General features: G+C 38.5%; 1 long non-coding RNA gene across 3 annotated transcripts in view; it reads left to right on the top strand.

Annotated features, from left to right (window-relative positions):
* The first annotated feature begins 214 nt into the window (after positions 1-214).
* LOC106958537 (uncharacterized) overlaps positions 215-18,954 on the top strand; it is a 29,907-nt gene continuing 11,167 nt past the window's right edge. For 2 of the 3 annotated variants that reach the window (XR_001427172.1, XR_001427170.1), the window contains exons 1-4: positions 215-442; positions 7,960-8,084; positions 8,170-8,289; positions 18,480-18,587. This is a non-coding gene — a long non-coding RNA (uncharacterized LOC106958537). Of the gene's footprint in view, positions 465-7,959; positions 8,085-8,169; positions 8,290-18,479; positions 18,588-18,954 lie in introns of all 3 variants that reach the window. The other variant, XR_001427171.1, reaches the window with a different exon arrangement.

Genomic DNA, 18,954 nt, shown 5'->3' with positions numbered 1-18,954 from the left:
GCACAATTGATTGCTTGACTTTTTCATTATTTTCCAACAGAGATTAAAAAGTGCCTTGCAAAAGCATTCATACCTTAAACCTTTTCACATTTTCAAACAGCAACCACAGTGGTGCATTTTACTGCAATCTTATGTCCGACAAATCAGAACCGGAAGTACACCGCGCAGTATTTGTAGGCAAGCGCATGCGCAATACATGGCGGACCCATGGCAACAAAAAGAATGTGCGAGAAAAAGATACGTGAACAAACTCGCTGCTGTCGGGATCGACCCGTATGAGACGGAGAATGAAGATACGTGAGACGACGTGGACAAATTGCCTCAGATCTATGACATAGTTACCTCCGTCGTGAACACCGTGGAGGAGCTTCACGGCCTGAAATCCACGGACGGATGCAGTCAGTGTGTCAGCGGCTTTGTGAAAGACGAACGACCCCTTCAGGTGAATAAAAATGACTTTCTGAGTAAGTACCTATATTAACATACATGTAGGCTACATGTCCGTCTATTAGTTTGCCACATTAGCTAAGCTAATTTTGCTAGTTCCACAGTCAGTGCTACAGTAAATATCACTGACATTTATCTTACTATCACACAGAGGCGGATAAAGTACTCAAAAACTGTAATCTGTTTATAGGTATAATGAACTTATTGTTTTTAAGTTAGGAACGAGGGGAGAGCTAGTAACTACATCTAAGCTTGTGGCTTGTTTATTGTTGTCATAGCAACTGCCTGCCAACATGGCTTTCGGTTACAATGTTCGCGGACGTGTGACGTCACACGTGGAAAAGACGTTTTTTCAAATAGAAAGTGTGAAAAGTGTGCTGTATATTTGTATTTAGCCAAACTAACTCAATATTATGTAAAATTGCCATTTGCTGTAAAGGATTCACAAAAGCTCAGTTAGACTGCATGAGAGTAAAGGTGAACATTAATTTATGAGTTTTGCCACAGATCAGATCTGGACTTTGACTGGTCCATCGTAGCTCATGAATATGTTTATTAACCATTCTGTTAAGACGTCTAGCTCTATGTTTAGGGTCATTGTCCTTGAAGGTGAATCTCTTACCAGTCTGAAGTCTCCATCTGTCTTCGCATTAACTCGAACCGTCTTCCCTCTCCTTATTGAAGATAAACATCCGCACATGATTTGCCTTCACCACTGAAATAATGTGTTCAGGATGAAGTGTAGTGTTATTCTAATGTAACATAGGCTAAAGAGTTTGATTAATTTAGGTTTCATCTGACTAGAGCACCTTTTTCACATGTTTGCTGCATCCTGGTAATTCACTGCAACAACATTTCAATAGGCTTTCTGAAGTTTAATAATAGCTTTCTTTTTGAAACTCATCTATAAGTTAGCATAGGCCTTTTAGTTGATTTTTTGATAAATGTTCCTGCCTGAGCAAAATGCCAGTTTGTAGATGTACCACACTATTTTTCTGATGTATCAGAGAAACCGCACTCCACACTTTTCAGATTTCTATTTCTAAAAGAATTATTTATTTAAAATTATATAATCCTTTTAAACTGTTATTTCCTTCCACTTCCTAATATACTCATATCTTTATTGGTATAAAATCCGACAAAGTTCAAAGGATATGAATACTTTTTTCCACTGCGTGTAACACAACTAATACAGTAGGTGTTATGAAAGCTCTTCTAAATATATCTGCAGGTGTGTCTGTTTCATTCACGATTATGGATGAATCACTGTCTTAACAATGTGAGAGGCTAAAAGTCTTTGTCGGAGGCTTTCTGTGATAAATTACCAGAGTTTTCTGCAGTGACATTTAACTAATTTCACTGTGGTAAATTCTTTCAAGTGCATTAAAGAGTCAGCTTTGATCCCTCGCTCCACTGGAGCCATAAAACAGGATCTATTGAAGGACACTTAATGATCTCTCTTTAATTGATTAGGCGGTGTTGATTATTCATTACCGAGGATTAAAAGCTCACATTGATGTAGCGGATGTATTCGTTTTCCCGCTGAGACCTTCTTTTTTTTTTTTTACATTGATCCCATTTACAAAAGCGAGTTTTATCAATGCAGACGCCTTTCATTTATTAAAGACATCACTCCTCATAACCACATATGCCAAGGGAAGCAACATCCTGTCCAGTGGAGCCGTTTGGATGGAGTGTGTATACTTCTGAGGTCAGCAAAATGGAAAGAAAGAATAAGAAAAGTCTTTAAGCTGATCTGGGTCTCTGCCAGCCAGCTTCAAACCTTTGCTCCCTTGGTTTGGGACTTTGCTAGTTTCCCTTTTCCTCTGACATCACTCTCCAGGATCTGCACAATGATAACACAGGCCCCGATTGCATGACATTACTGCTTCCTTAAACGCACATGGGAGAGCCGAGTTAAAAATCCCACATGGCTACAGGCTAACTGCAGTTTCCAGCGCGCACCAGCTGCACAGCTGGTGTCCATGGGAGAGACAGAGCGGATACACAAATTCCAGACTGTTATGAGGCGGGGAAATATAATTCCTGGGGCAAGAGTTTTCTAATAGTATACTATGCTTCGAGCTGTAACCACAAATGTTATTTCCTTCTAAACCACAGACATGAAACCTGCACAACATCCATCAAAAGTGTGTATAACGTTGCAGCTCAGGACTTAACAAATACTCCGCAAATGTTTCAGGTCATAAAAGCCACAGAGCTGCAGAAAGGTTTTTTGCAATTATGTCACCCTTTCAAATTAAGATTGTGAACTAAAATGCAACTTTGCATTCAGATATGCAGAGTAAAAACAAAATATGGCTTTCAACTAATGATTTGGTTTATTCAGGGAAAAATCGACCCAATGCAGCATGACCCAGTGTGAAAAAAAAACACACTCCTATTAGCAGAAGGAGTGGGCATGAAAAGCCTCCTTAAGGTCAGCGTCTCAATAATTAGGCCACTTTGAAGCTTAATTATGAGCCATTCAGATGTTGGGCTAGTTATTATCCTGCAGATTGTGTTTAAGCTCACAGAACCGATGGCGAGATGTTCTTCTTCAGGGTTTTCTGGCAGAGAGCATCACTTACAAGCCGACCCAGACCATCACACTACCTCCATAAGTAGGAGGAAGTATGTGTGAACCAGGGTTGTAGTAGGTTTTTGGTTTTATTTCGTTGTAACTTTTTGTTTGTCTAATAGCTTTAATTTGTTTTTAGTTTTTATTAGTTAATTGTTCAGTTTTAGTTTAGTTTTTAGTTAGTTTCACAAACCCACAATATACCTCAAGTCAGTTGTAGGTTTTCCGCATTAATTGCAGTTTTTATTTATTTCAGTTAAGTTTGGTTAATTTTAGTTAACTATAATAACCTTGGTGTCATCGTCAGTATGACATTCTGTTGCTCTAAATGCTTCTTGTGTGAGTTTTAAACTGGTTGTAGCAGGAAGCACAATTTCCAAGAAGCCTCATTACTTTCTTACTTTACTAATTTTTGGCCTTGCAATTCTCCCGTTGATGCCATTTTTACCCTGTCTCTCTCTCTCTTATCGCTGAATCATGAACTCTGACCTTAATGTGTCTTGCAAAGCGTTAGAGATTGTTCTGGAGGAATTGTTGATAAACACACTTGAAGTAATTTTGTTTAGCCTGACAGTCCTGGGATGGAAATGAAACTCGGCTTTCCAAAAGTCGTGCACAACATTAGCATCTTTTTTTTCTTTGTTGGATTCTAAAAAGGTTTAATAATCTGAAACATTTGAGAGAAATAAAATAAAGCAAGAAAACAGAAGAAATCTGTAAGGCGCCAAAAACTTTTTCACTGAACTTTAAATCAGAAGAAGCTGAAATAAAATCCACAGAACTAGTGTTGTACTAGTTAACTTAATGTGAAAACAAGTAAATAAAATTAAAGAAAGGCAATGGAAATTATTATTGTAGTCATACATGCTTTCTCATTTACAAAATCAAAGTTTTCTTTTAATTGAGAATTACAAATCGAGTGACTAAAACCACTGAAGTTTTTAAACGGTACCATATTCTGAGTTAGATTTAAATTGGAGATCTTTTACCTGTCCACAATTCAAATTACTCTGCCATCACAGAACCTAAATGCATCGACTGAGTCACTGTTGGTGCCTTGCCTTCAAAAGGCGTTCAGATGCGTAAAACTTTGCTTAATTGTGAAGATTTCTTTGCCAGATTTGAGAGCTGAACTTTCTGCTATTGGGTTAAACTGGTTTTATTCTCCAGCAAACTTTACAAAACCTTTAAACTCTTTCGTTTAAAACTACTGAAGCTCCAGAGATTTCTAAAATTTAAAAGCCAATTGTTGTTTTGTTTTTCACGTCTCAAGACTTGGGGCTTAATTTGTCTATTTCTGAAATTTGAGCCAAATACTAAAGTTAAGGGAAGAAGAGAAAGAGAGAGAAAAAAATGCACCTTATGTAATTTTTTTTTTTTCTGTTGTAATGCAAGCCAGATGTGACTGGGACCGTGGAAACAGGTGATGATAGCATTACACTGGAATTGCAAACAGATGGAGAGAAGCTTGAACCTATTCTTGTGTCAATGATGGGGTCATAAATAAAGATTTTTTTCCCCCCTTGAGATGAAATAAATTCTCTTTAATTAAAACTACAGCAGCTTTACATTTTGTGTAAAAAGAAAATCGTCCAAACACGTCCTGAGTAACTTTGGACTCAGAAAGCGTTTGGAGGGTTTTTGTTGCGTTTATGATGTAATTTCAGGGTGGTTATCGCTGATTGCTGATTCCAAAGTTTTATTCAGCCGTTTCAGCAAAGTGTGTCGCTGAATTTGACGGTGAGGCTTCTCCCCTGATTCTCCACGCCTCAGTGGAAGTGGAGGATGCAGGTCTGCTTCACATCAGGTGAATTTATGGCTGCATGGGAGAGGAATGTCTCCAGTAATCAGTCCTGATGAAGCAAATGCTGAAGACGTCCTGGGAGACGAAGGAAAGCCACTGTACATGTTGGCCTGGCCCAGTGAGTGATGGAGAGGACGATGTGCAGGCCCGCACCGAGAGGCCGCTGACCCCCCATGAGAGACGGCCCTGTAGAGAGCATTTATACCTGCTAGCACTGATACAAGAAGGAACCCACATCTACCAAAAAAAAACAGCCTCCTCCCAATCTTACAGATCTGACCACCAGTTGAAAAACCTGAAAATGCAGACAACTTGGAGGTGAAGTTTTCACACTCAAAACCGATCATTAAAGGGGCAGTATTGTGTGTTTTCCAGCCACATCGTGTCATTTTGTAGCACAATCGAGAAACTATGTTAACTTCACCTATAAAAATGATATAAAATATGACCTAAAAGAAATTTTACTTCCTTATTTAACACCTTAAAATTGGGCCTCTGTATCTTTAATAAACTCCTGCTCTTTCTGAAACTCCGCCTTCAGGAAATCATCACAGCATCGCTCTTCTATTAACCCTTTGTCAATGTTTTTACCCACGTTGCACTGAGAAACAGCTGAGCAGATGTGCAGCTTGCTAATTGCTGCTGGCTAGTCTGGAGGAGCTGATTCTGGGAGGGCTGCTATGTGAGGCTGAAACTCTGAAGCTTGGAAACTGCAGCGCAGGAGGAGGAGCTGCGCCTCAAAGGCGGGGCTAGGTCCAACCAGGCGTTTTGTACAACTGAATGGTTGCCATGGGAGACTAAAAGATTAGCTAAATATGCTTGAAAGAATCAAAGTCACTCTCCAGATAAGTTTCTGATGAGGAAATAACATCACAACATGATGTAAAGCTAAAAAAGTCAATTTTACATGATACCTTTAAGCTCATCTGAATATAGCAAGCATTTAGGATAAAAAGTGACTTTAATCCTGTTTTATTCCTGAGAATAAGTGTTCAGTCGAGCCCAAAGGAAATTGAAATCTAGATTTCTTTCTTGTAATTTAGCAAACGTGCAAAATGATTTTTAAGTTTTGGATCTACGATGACTAACGTCAGATTTCTTCAAGAGAAAATCAAACTACTTTATTTGCCAGATTTTTCATTTTATTTTCTTGGCCTGCAAGCTCTTCTGACTCGAGTGCTTGCAGGCCAAGCAAGCACCCCCAAACTTTTTGTTTGGAGGTGTCCAAACAAAAAGTTTGGACACCTCCAGGTCTCTTTTTTAAAGTTTCCATTACACCAGTGCCCCTAAAAATACACCAAACAGACCTACCATTAAGAAAGGTCTGTTTGGAAAAACAATTAAAAAGCAGAGAAAGGAAAGCACATCGATTCAATACTAAAAATAGAAACTTAATGTCCTGATTAACTAAAACGCTTACATAACGTTTACACCCAGAAAACTAAAGCAAATCAGAGATTTAGATTAAAAACTGCATTTCTGACAAGAGAGGATCTCCTTCTGCTGATGCTGTTTTTGTTTTTCTTCTATTTTTGGCAAAGAAAAGTGTGCAGTCAGATCAATACTTCTTTGATTGTTTTATAGAGGTTTTGGTTTGAAAACCACTGCCACTGTAAACTGTGTGGAAATCTGTAGCTAGAATGGATATTTTTAAAATCTCTGCAGGAGAGTGAAACCGAGAGGAGCCCTGGTTTTGATTACATCCTACCATCTAGAAACATAATTCACCACATTTCTGTGGCTGTAAAGTCGTGAAACTTAATTAACATACTTCTTATTCACTATGCAAGATGTAATCCCTGGAGCTGCTTCACGTCTTATCATTAGCTGCAATAGTTTCAGTGTTTATTTCAGTGTTTTTTGAAACTTTGGACTGAACTGGATCATCTGCAGCTCGAAATCACTTGTATTTCAACTGGTTAGCATCCAGCAAAATAATGCTGCACTCAACACAGATTGATTACCACGTATTTAAAGACTTTGTTCTTATTTCTGATTTTAATGCTCCTAATACAGTCAGTTTGTCATTTCAGAAATCTCTACATGGGGACAAAAAGGACATAGTTTTCTCTAAAATATAAGAAAATGTCAGTCTAATTATTAATTTTTATTCGGACAAGCTTTGCTGGGCTATTCAGAGAAGTTGTACACAATAATTTTTGCTGAAATTCCTGGTGAATCAGGATCTTTTTTTTTTTTTTCCCTTTTTTTTATCTTAGAAATACATATTTAGTTTAGCAGCAGTAGATATACAGTTGACTAGTTCACACATGAACAAACAGGGAACAAGAACCATGTTTGTACTTTTACAGAGCATTGAGGAACAAAACGATTTAGGAAACTTTGAGGAGTTTTTATTGCACTCCAAAATATTTTTCATTTGAGTCTATTTCTGCAAGACCCTCAGCAGCTAATGTGCAACTGCAGTAAAAGGACCTATAAATAGCTGGTTAAATCCTCCCTGCCATTTTCCAGGCTATCCCCAGAGTCACCACAAGAGAGCACAGCTGGCCGATTCTCCCACTCGCTGCCGATTCTCTCCTGCGTCACACGCAGGTGTAAAACCCAAAACCTTCTCCACAGATTCATGCCGTCACGGCTTCTACCAGCCGCTCCAAATGGGCTCTCACGTTCTGCCATTTGGGAAAGTGGACTTTAATGGACTCATGGGAGCCTGACACCTCGTCCCGGCTTGGTGCCACATGACAGTGTGACAAACACTGAGCTCTTAAATCATTAAATTACTGTGTAAAATGATTTATTGTCCCCCTGTAGTGGACAGCGCTATCCAGAGAGCATTAAAGATGCTCTGTGTTTTCGATTTCACACGTCCTGTAATGTGTTTATGCAGCTGGATAGTTTTATTGGAGCGATTGAATTAAGCCGTGATAAGTGATTTGAAGTGCCCTGCTCAAGGGTACACTAGAAATGCAGCACCTGCCAGTGCTGCACGCTCTGTGGGGGTTTGCTCTGGGAAACATTATATGTCTGTGGCAAGTAAATTACTTTACCAAAACATATAATCTAGCCTCTGAGATTTCTATTCCTGTTTCCTGAATTAATTTGAAAGTTTCTGGGAGTTTTTTTTACTTCTTCTTCTTCTTCTTCTTCTTCTTCTTCTTCCCAGACCCAACAAGGGCTGCAGCACAAAATCCTGAGTCGTCCTGATGCTGTAGATTAAGAGCTACGATGTTCAAAAGCAAGGCTTAGCTGCAGACCACTGAGGAGGATCAGCTCATTTCCTTTAGCACAGTATGCAGAGAGCAGAGCTTGTCTCAGAAGATCAATGTCTCCTCCTTTGTTGCATCAGTCATGCAGCGTCTTTTCTGCACAATAGCGCCGTGGAGGTTGGTGGGCTGGTGACTGGAGAGGACCGAGGACCACCTGACGGCCCGCTGGTGCTTGGGAACGCGCACACAAACTGCTGATTGTGTCTTTATCTGTCCTCTGACAGCAGGTTTGTTTGAAAGTTTCTTTACATCTCCTCCCCTCTCTATGGAGCAAGTTAACATGCTTTATTCCACTTTGACACACAAAACCACAAACACCATAATGTGTAACAGGCTGTAGTTTGTCACACCTCTCTGGTTCCTGCTCAGAGCATTGTCTGAAACGTCTCCCTCAGAGCTGCTCGAAACATTCAATCTGTTCGCCACCATTAATTATGCAGATTTATTAAATCTACTTACTACTTGATCTGTAGGTCTTTCTGGTGTAATATTTTTATACTCTTTAATGCTCATAATTCACTATGACTTTAAAAAGTATTTGCTTCACTTTATGCTTTTTTGCCACTTAAATGTGTTGGATAATCACATTTTATTATCAGACAAGCATAACTCAAGTAAACAAAAACAGTTTTTAAATGATAGTTCTGCCTATTAAGGGAGAAAAACGCAATTAAACCAACATGGCTCTTTACTCAAAGAAAATTAAGTTGTATTTAGTAAGAATCTATTCAAACAAACAAGAAAGGAAAGAAAGAATGGAAAAGAAAGCAACAATGTCAACATTACATGTTTGAAACAGAGCAGGATAAGCAAATTCTTACCTCCTTTACTTTCCTATTTAAGTAACTCCCAATTAATTACAAATTACCTGTTGATTTCAGTATCCAGTCTCTTGAACAAACAACTAAAGCCCCTTAAGAAAATGAATTATACACCTACTGTGCTTCCTTGAACAGGCGAGGATAGGTCTATGGGCTAAACATAACGTGTTCATTACATTTTTTATATACAAAAAATCATTCTTAGATAATCAGCTCTGGCTATTTTGTTTTAGGGCATCTTCTCACGTTAAATCCAAAGAAGCTGCAGCTGGCCACGCCCCCAACTCAATGTTTACACTCGCTCGTAAAAATGGCTGCAATCAGATGTGCAATTATACCACCGTACATCTTTGAAAAGCATTAGTAGAGCCTCCTGCACCAAGTGGTTTCTAGATGGTAATTCAGCAACAAAACACTTATCTTTTCCAGGAGACCTCGTACAGTGCATACAGCAATAAAAACCAGCTGAGCAAATGTCCTGGAGTCCCACGAGGGTTGCTAGGTAACGGGTCTGGGGTTGCTAGGTAACGGTGCAGCACCCATGGAATGTGACTTAACAATCAGGAGGTTTTTGAAATGGCTCACTTTCAAGACACCAAAAAACAATAAGTTATTGCCAAAAAACAGCTGGGTGGTGCTTTTAGAAGCAGTACAGGTCAAACTGAAGAAGAAAAATTTTACATAATAGATACAGAGTTTCCCCCAAAAAACTTTCTAAGCCCGGTGCTCAGGGCGCTACGGTCATGCAGCCACCCATTGTGTTTTTGAGTTAAAAATGTTTAAAGTTGACAGGAAATTTGAAAATATTATTTGATAGTTATGCATTTTTGGAAGACTAGAAGATTAATACCTAAAAGCCAACTATAAAGTTTTTTTTAAAGTTTTTTTTAAAGGCAATCATTAAAAAACCTTAATAAATTAACAAAGCTAAGCCTGATGAGGGCACAAGTAAAGCCTGGTGGCCCGCCAGGCTTATAATATACACTGAGGGAAACCCTGAGGTATGATGTGTTGCTGTTTCAGATACCTGGCTTAACCCACTTCATGTTGCCAAACAGGTCCCACATGCTGCATTAACTCTAAGTTATTTGATAATCTGAAACATTTAAGTATGAAAAAAAAATCAAAAACAGATCAAAAAACTATTTTCCCAGCACTCTGCGTCAGATAAACATATTAATTTGTTTACTCTGGGGATATTCATAACTCAGCAGTCAAGAACAACATCAAAACTGTTTTTCAATCGCAATGAACAGACGTTTAGACCGAGTAAAAAACTAAGCTAATTTAATCAGTTTCTGCATCACTTCATTGTGCAAGATTCCCAGCTTGCCACGTTTACGCAGCTGTGGCGATACAACAAAATAAAGAGTTGTCTCTGAAGAAGTTAGCAGGAAATGAACAGAGAGCAGACCTCAATGTGGAATTACTCCCTCTCATTAAAACGAGGTTGCTAAGACAAGATAGAAAACAAAATAAACAACTGTGAGTCGCACCATTCTTCATCCAGAGGAAGAATGTGGGGGCCGCCGGGATCCAGGGGCCTGTTTGTGATGACACTTCTGCTCTATTTTCTCTGCTCTCCAGGCTTGACAAAATCCAGCATCAGTGGAGTTCCCTCTTCCTCCCTGACTCACACACACTCTCACAAAAACACACAGTCGGGCCATTTGTTTTGTTAAGTACTTGCTAAATGCAACAAGCTGATTATCAGGAAAAGAGCCATCTCTGGTTTCTGCAAAGCCAGAGTGTTTAAAAAGGGGAAACTTCAGCTTGAACTGTTTCAAGGGCTGCAACAGATTAGTAGCAGCTCATTGCTTTTAACGAGCTAAGCAGCGAGTCCCAGAACAGAGCAGATCTGTGTGTTATCGATCTGGACTTTAAAATTAAAACGAGACGAGTCAAAGAAATAATTTTATTTAGCACTTCTTCGATATTAAAGGGATAATTCAAAAGTTGTGCTGTAAACATGTGAAAACCTGTTAATAATAAACTTCTTCCTTTTGAATAAATCCAGATTGGATCGCTGAAGCTAACGGCTAATCAGAGAGGAGACAATTTCAGCGTCAACTTCTGTTATCTTAGAAACATCCGGTCTGAAAAATGTCTGGTAATTTTTGTTTATGCTCTTATACGAACCGTTAAAAACCTGTTATCACCTTTGCATTGGATGGTTATTTACAGAGAAGGAGGTGATTGCGCTAGAATCTAAGCATTTCCGATCATATTATTGTCTGATATAAAAGTAAAATGGGGTAAACAGCAAAAACTTATATTTACACAGCTTTACTTCTCTGTCAATTGGAAACGCTTTACATGCTTTGCTCTTAGTACATGTTTACAGAGATATTCAGACGGCATTTTCCCAAGAACAAGTCAAGTCTCGAGTCTCTAGTGACTGAACAAATGACCATTTTCTCTCTGGATTCATGCTGTCTAACCTGCCTGAAACACAGAAATGATGCAGAATCCAATTCTGCTGGCTGAGTACTTCACCAGATGCATTTTTTGTTAAATATTTCCACTGAAGTCAGATTTTAATTTCCAATCCTTCTCCATAAGCGACATTCCTTTCACAGCAGGTGGGAAATTCACATTTGATACTTCAGATTTGCTTCTATTGCCAAGCATGTTTAAAGACATTAGTAGTGCATGAGAGTCCAGAGTCCCAAACAGAACCCCCTCCTTCTGTTTTCAAACTGCATTTGTTCAGAATTGCAAGCGTTGCTCTTTCTCCAGGTCTCCAAAGGACTGGTTTTACACTGTCTGCACGCATTACTGCCATAGTCTGCTGAAGGCTGATCCTGTCACCCACATCTTTCCTGCAGCCGGGCCACCCAGCCTGGATCTGCCTCCAACATGTCATCCCTCTGTGTGGTCCTAAACAAAACAGAAACAGGGAAACGGAGGAAAGCGTACCGATGCCAGCCGGGAGAGAAAGAAAGAGATGTTTCAAAATATGACAGTGTCATCTCTGGGAATGGAGCTCAGAGGGGAGAAAAGGCAGACAAAAAAGTGTTTGAATAGAAGCTGAGTGTCTGTTTTACGACGCTGTAAGGTGTTTTATTATGCCTCTCTGTTCTCACTGCACAGTAAATGCTATAGATTACACTTTCCTTATGCATTTTGGACAGATTCAACCACTATTGTTCCTCTCTTTCGCTTTAGCAGAGCTTTGAATAAACGAGATGATGAAGACAATCATGTACTGCCGAGATAAATCCCCCAATTTTGCTTTTAAACAAAACAAGAGAAACAGAAAAGTTATGTGGCAATAAAAATTTCAAATGACTTGTTGCTAAATGCCAAAAACAGCAACCAGTTGCTTAGGCAATTGTTATTAATCCTGACTTTACTGGGATCCAGAGCCTCAGAATAACTATGAATCATCTAAAAGTTTACAGTGAAGCCATAAAACTTCTATCCAAGAATAAATAGAATATGTTACAACAGATTTATGATCATTGATTGCCTCAAAAAGCCCACGTTTTTGCCGGGATCCAACGCATGTTCTGCTCTTTATAGATGCCTCGGCTTGATTTAGGATTCAGTTGATGGATATTAAATAACCTGCTCATGTGGAATCTGAGAGATAAAGATCTGGAGGTCACATGGTAGGTATCCGATGTCCTCTGCATGGTTTGCGTTAGGGAAGTGCGTTGGGTGGCTCAGCCAGTCCGCCTCCGTGATTTACGCAACACTACATGAAATAATGGAAAGTGGTGGAAATAAATGATCTGCAGGGCATGTTGATTGTTTGGCTCCGCATCTGAGCTGCACGTTGTGATGAAAAGCTGCTCTTTCATTACCGCAGCCGAGGTACGCTCGGCCTGTCGGGACGGCTGCCCACACAACAACACAAACTATCAGCAGTCAGAGGAACACTGCAATCATAAACGCATTTGACGCAGCCTTCATATGTGTGGCGATGACGTTGTTATACAGTGAAAAGTACTCAGCACACTTGGATGCTTTACCCTTCTTGTTGCTTTCACAAATCAATTGCGATGAATAAAATAAAGCTTTTTTGAGGAGAAAAAGTACAAACTAACTTCTACAAAATACTGAAATTAGTATAAATATGAATCCTCTGTAAAGCTGCAGTATGTAAGTCTTAATAAAAGTGTTTTTTACATACTTGGTAAAACTGTCACCATGTAATATATAATATGAGACAGATAATCCGTGAATTGACAGCACAAAGACCCGCCTCCTGACTGTGATTGGTTGTTTCTAGATAGGCGTGGGAGAAGGCAGAAGAGCATGAATTTTTCACAGATTCTCTGTCTCGTATTATACTTTCAAGGCATAGAGACAATTTCAACAAATATGTTAAAAAATATTTGCTAAAAGCTACATACTGCACCTTTAAGTCAGTATTTAGTTGACACACCGATGGTCTCAATCTGGCACATATGGACTCTACAGTTTTACTTTAATCTTCCTTGAAAAACTCAAGCTCTGTAAGGTTGCATGGAGATTAGCTGTGAAGTGTCCTTTTCAAGCCCTGCCACAAATTCTCTATCAGATTGAGGTTTGAGCTTTGACTGGACCACTCCAGAACACACAACTTGCTGTCATTTATATATAGCTTTAGCTAGAAAATGCATATTTCACTGCAATCATTTTATCTTCTCCCTTCACAAGTCCTCCAAGACCAACTACTAAGAACCATCCCCCCACAGCATGATGCTGCCACCACCATGCTTCACAGTGGGGATGGTGTGTTTGTGGTGATGTGGAGTTGTTGGGTGTCTTGTCTGATGGCCAAAGACAACATTTTCATCTCAAAAAAGAACTTTCTAAGCTTTGATATGAGTTTTCTTCTTCAACAGTTACTCAGTTTGTGAGGACAGCATGATTTTTTTTTGTATCCATCCCCTGACTTATGCTTTTCAATAACCTTTTCCTTGATTATCTTGGAGTCCTCATGCTTTAATGGTAGCCAGGAGCACTGATAGACCAGACACACTTGTTTTTATACTTGTTTTGTCCCTTATCTCCATTATTGTGAGATTACTGGCACCAATTGGCTGGACCTCTGTTAAATTAGGTCAGTCACTTATTTTGACATAAATACCTGTCTTTAATTGCCCTTCTTTTGTAGAAATCTGTTTTGACTTTCACATTAAAGACATTTTTTTTTGTAAATTTCTATTTTTAAAAAAGTAACATTTTGTTCATACGTTAAAGAAATAAAAAGGGTAAAACATCCGAGTGTATGAATACTTTTGCAAGGAATTTATATGTCTCTCATGCAAATAGGATATTGGATCTCAATGAGGCAACCTGTATAAATAAAGGTCAAAAGAATATGTGTGTGTTTGACTCATCTGGTGCAAAAGCTCAGAGGAGGAAACAGAAAAGGTCACAGCTTGAGCAACACGCATAGAAAACGCTGAGTCATTATGATGAGCTGAAAAGTCCAGATCTGGATAATATTGGTGTCATTTTCCTCCCAACATAACTTACTGCACCAGTTTGCTTTAAGAGAAAAGTTTCATTATGCAACCAGATCTCCTCCCATCTCTGAATTTATTTTTCCAGCAAATATAAAAAGTGTCAAAATGCATCTAATTGTGCTAAAATACACTATGCACAACATTTGATTACGTACATCATATCGACTTCTGGAGTACTGTATCATTTTAATAAATATTGATGTATCATTTAGAGCAACTCACCTACAGAGTCTTTTTCTGTACCTTAGTGAAGTTTCTCAATGAGCTTTCAATAAAGATTTGCAACCAGTGAACAACAATTTCCAGTTAAACATTACAAAAATCTGACAGCTTTAATGGAAAGTACGATAAATAATAGGACAGTTCTACATGAGCATTTAAGGTCGGATTGGGAAGCCAGTTATATTTTTAAGAAATCTTCAATAAAATTTAAGGACATTTAAGAAATGTTACATATTGTAAAAAAGAATAAATGAAAATTATGCTTGGGAAAAACTCAATTCTAATTGGGAAAATGGTTTTGCAAAAAGATCGGTTGTAGTTTGTTCTCTTTGTAAACTTCGGTTCGTATTTTATTTATTTATGGTATTAACTTTTGGACAATTATTCCCTCTGGGTTTGAAAGCTGTGCAGCTGGAAGGATTTCTGCTCTTATTTTTTATTTTTTGACAGTTGCTATGATGCAGAACCGTGGCAACAAGGTATTGTTTTTACAACTGAGAGCAGCTGATTAGCATCTAAAAAGATCAAATAATAGCTGAACTCTGACCCCGAATCCCAGAGGAGTTGAGATGGAGGCCTCATGGACCAGAGAGCAGAGAGAAGCAAGGAGTTCAAACGGTCTCTTCCATCGATCACGGTGGTCAAGGATCAAATCCCAAACTCTAATGTCTCTCCGCTCGACTTTATAACCGTTCAGAGATTTGAAGAGGGGTAGCAAAAACAAATGGAGTGGATTAGCTGTGTTTCCCAACAACTGACTGTATCATTCAGAACATGTTACTGTTATATGTTATTGTGCTCGCTGCTGCCCAGAAATTGAGGCGTTACCATGACAGGAATTGTCTTCAGTCAGAGGCCTCTTTAGATTTGTTGCAAGACTGACTGCTAATGGAGTCATTATTTTTTCACTAACATTTTTTCTCAAAGTTAAACTAGTTTTAAACTTTTTTTATTGTTGCTTTGAATATTGACATGGACAGGTTCAGGTGAGTAGTTATCGTGTAGTTATTCCCTGATTTTTAAAATTCATGGCATGCCTGCCATACGTGAAAGATGTTTTTTGTATTTTGAAGAAAGGCTAGAAAAATTGTCTTGTTTGTGAAGTCATTACTAAAGAAACGCCAAATTAAATCTTCTTACACATCACTTCAAATACATTAAATTAATAGGAACTCTTAGAAGTACTAGTGCAGCAGTGATTATTTTTGTTAAACTCACTGAAAATGTATTCAAACTGAGAATAAAAGAGGGCTTTGGCTCATATTCGATGATGTTATACAACTAAAATAAAGGATTAATTTTAAGAGTATTTGCACATCTTTACCAGGAGTATTATGATTTCAGGCTGTTGGACATGGTCCCCTTTTAGAATAAATTTTCTTTACAATACAGCACTTTTATTATTTACTATATACTGGATAAACCCTAAGCCATGTGTTTTCGCCACAGACGAGGAAACAGAGGTAGAGTCCAGCTTTCAAATGCCAAAACAAAACATGTTTAGTTTCCCAGAACAGGCAGGAAGTTTAAATTTTAAGAGAGACCACTGCAGTGTGATTTCTCTTGTAAAAATTTAAAGGACAATGTAAACCAGGTTTTAAAGTGTGATTTTTCCTTCTGCTCAGTTTCCAGACACTTCAGCTTTTTAAAAAAATCTGTTGCTGACGGTTTTTAATCCAACGTTTTGATCATTCTGCTCACTGAAATGAAAAGCTATACTTCTCAGAAGGTCTTGCTAATTGCAGCAGACAACGACTTAGTTTCTTAGCTAAACTGAATGTGGTATTTTTGGAGCTGAATAAGTGCGTTTTTGGAGCAGGGGAGTTTGAGAAATCTGATAAGAAAAACACGTCAGAACCAGCAAATTCAGCTCATTCCTGGCTTCAGCGTCTAAATGAAACATATCTGAGGGTAAAAAAAAAAGGATTCATTCAGAATTGAAGACATGAGTTCATTCTGAATTTATCTTTTTTTGTTTTGAATTGTGATCTCCAGTGTCATCCCTATAATTTGCACTGTAACCTTTGTTTCTGATCCGAGCAAGATGCGCTTTAAAAAAAAAAAAACTCACCAACTTAGATTCAGCTGCACCACAAACGAGGACTGTTTGTCACAGGCAATTACAGCTGCTACATGACACAGAAACAGATTCAGCATGTCCAAGCCCAAAGTAATCCAGCATGTGGTGAACTCACACACACACACAAAAGTAATGATGCACGCGGCGGTGAATGGATGTGAACGACAGCGCAGCATCAAGGCGTGATGGCTGAGCAGCTGAGCGACTTTAAACTGGCCTTCAGAGATCCCGCTAATGATCATTTAAGTGAATTCCCTATCCTGTCCCAAAACCTCCGGCCAATTTATCTTCAGCTGGTTTCACACAGAGACACAAAAAAAACATTCATTCATTCATTAGCTCTTCTGCTCTCTCAGACCACTTGTCTGTAAATCAGAGCAGGACTTTCTATCAAAGCTTTCCTGCTCAAATTAAATTCAACATGTTATCGTTCTGCACAACAAACTACAAATCCCTGGCCGGAGCAGCGCTGTGTTTTGCATCAGTTGTTGTGAAAACAGTTCCTCTGGTCGCCCCCTCTGCCCCCAGCCAGCATTTACCCCCCGCCCCTCCACTGTAAATCATGATAAAATGGCTTGCAGGTGTCAGGATTAAAGAATACTCTCAAAGGACTTTGGGCCACAGACGCAGCCGCAGCTGCTGCTCTCCTTTTGCCAGGTCCTTTATGGCTACAGTATTTGTTTTCTGTTTAGTGTGAAGGCCTTGTAGTACCAGTGCCGGGCCGGACCAGAGGTTGTCCTCCAGAGGGCTGAAACAAAAGTACGTGGAGTTTTGCCATAGCTTTTCTAAAATGATGTGCATAGTTTCAGTTTGTCAAAGGTTTCAGAACCATTAATTTACTTTAAAGGCGATGTTTTGTGCAAAATTTACGTTTTGCATGATTTTTGTACTTTCATTTGGGTATAGATTTGGCTTCTAAAAACAGCACAAGTGTTTAAAAAAAAACACAGAGACAACTTCTGGCAATAATATTCTCTAGTGTCTGATAACCTTCGGAATGTAACAAATCAGCAGGCGCTGTCCCGTTACCTAGCAACCCCAGCAAAGCCCCGCCCCGTTGCCTAGCAACTCAAGCAGAAGCTTCTGGAAAAGACAAAGTGTTTTGTTGTTGACTTACCATTCAGAAACCACTTGCTGCTGGAGGCTCCACTGATGCTTTTCAAAGATGTACGGTTGTGTAATTGCAGCCATTGTCATGTGCGCGTGACCAACAGCAGCTTATTTAGATTTAAAGTGACAAGAGGCCCTAAAATAGGCAGAACTGACAGATTTTGTTCAAAAAAAATATAATGAACATGTTTTGTATAGCTAGCTTGTTCAATGAGGAATAAAAGGTTACACTTAAATCCCCTTTCCTCATAGAACAGCATTTCATTGATTCAAAAAGAAAATTAAAAGTTGCATTTATGAATTGATGCATATTTAGTCACTCTTCTCTCTGTAGCAATTTAACGTTTTGTTTTTGTTTTTTTTAAATAAAATACACTTTTCCTATCTGGGTTGATTTTTTTTTTTTTCTTGGATTCAGTCACACTGTTTGTCAACATGGATTACATGGTTTTAAAATTCTAATAAATATGTTTGTCTATGTTGCATGATGATTGATGATGGATCTGCGTTTGTAATCCGCCCAACAAATTACTCTTAAGTGCTCCACACTGCGTCCAATACTTCGGCAGGTTAAAGCTCCAAATGGAAAATGGGAAAATTGCATCCACCTATCATATGGTTTTAATTTGACTTCAGTGCAATTCAAAACGTGATGTCATCACTTTGATCTGTACATTTCCTGCAGTTTGCCAACAAACCTTCATAGTTTTTTTTTTACACAGGTATCACAACGAGATCAGAGGCCTCTGAGAGAAAACTCCATCGCTAACGAGGAAACTTTAGGTTCAGATTAGAGTTTTCTGAATGCAGGGATGTATTACTGAGGCCAGGTATCCAATCTGTCTCATAAAAACCTTGTTTTACGGATTTTTGTCTCAAGAACTGAGTAACTGACCAAATTGTCGGTCATTTAATCTTTAAAAATTACATCCTCAGATGGACCAAATTGTAAAGTTAGTGGAAATTTAGGTATTTTAAGGATGAAACTGACAATAATTATAGCAAAGGCAAAAGAAAATGTTTCCAAATTAGTTTCATTCAATAAAAAATACTTAAAAACTTTAACAGAAACTGCAGATATGTGTCTGTGCCTGGAGAATTTTTGATTAAAACATGTTTGGTTTTCATTCATTGGTAGAAAATCAAAAAAATTATTTAATAAAAAAAATTTTCAAGTAAAAGTAAAAAGTACAACGT

Source organism: Poecilia latipinna, unplaced genomic scaffold (genome assembly GCF_001443285.1).
Source record: "Poecilia latipinna isolate Pla-1442-1.1 unplaced genomic scaffold, P_latipinna-1.0 Scaffold993, whole genome shotgun sequence".
Classification (NCBI taxonomy): domain Eukaryota; kingdom Metazoa; phylum Chordata; class Actinopteri; order Cyprinodontiformes; family Poeciliidae; genus Poecilia; species Poecilia latipinna.
This window is presented reverse-complemented; position numbering and strand designations above follow the sequence as displayed.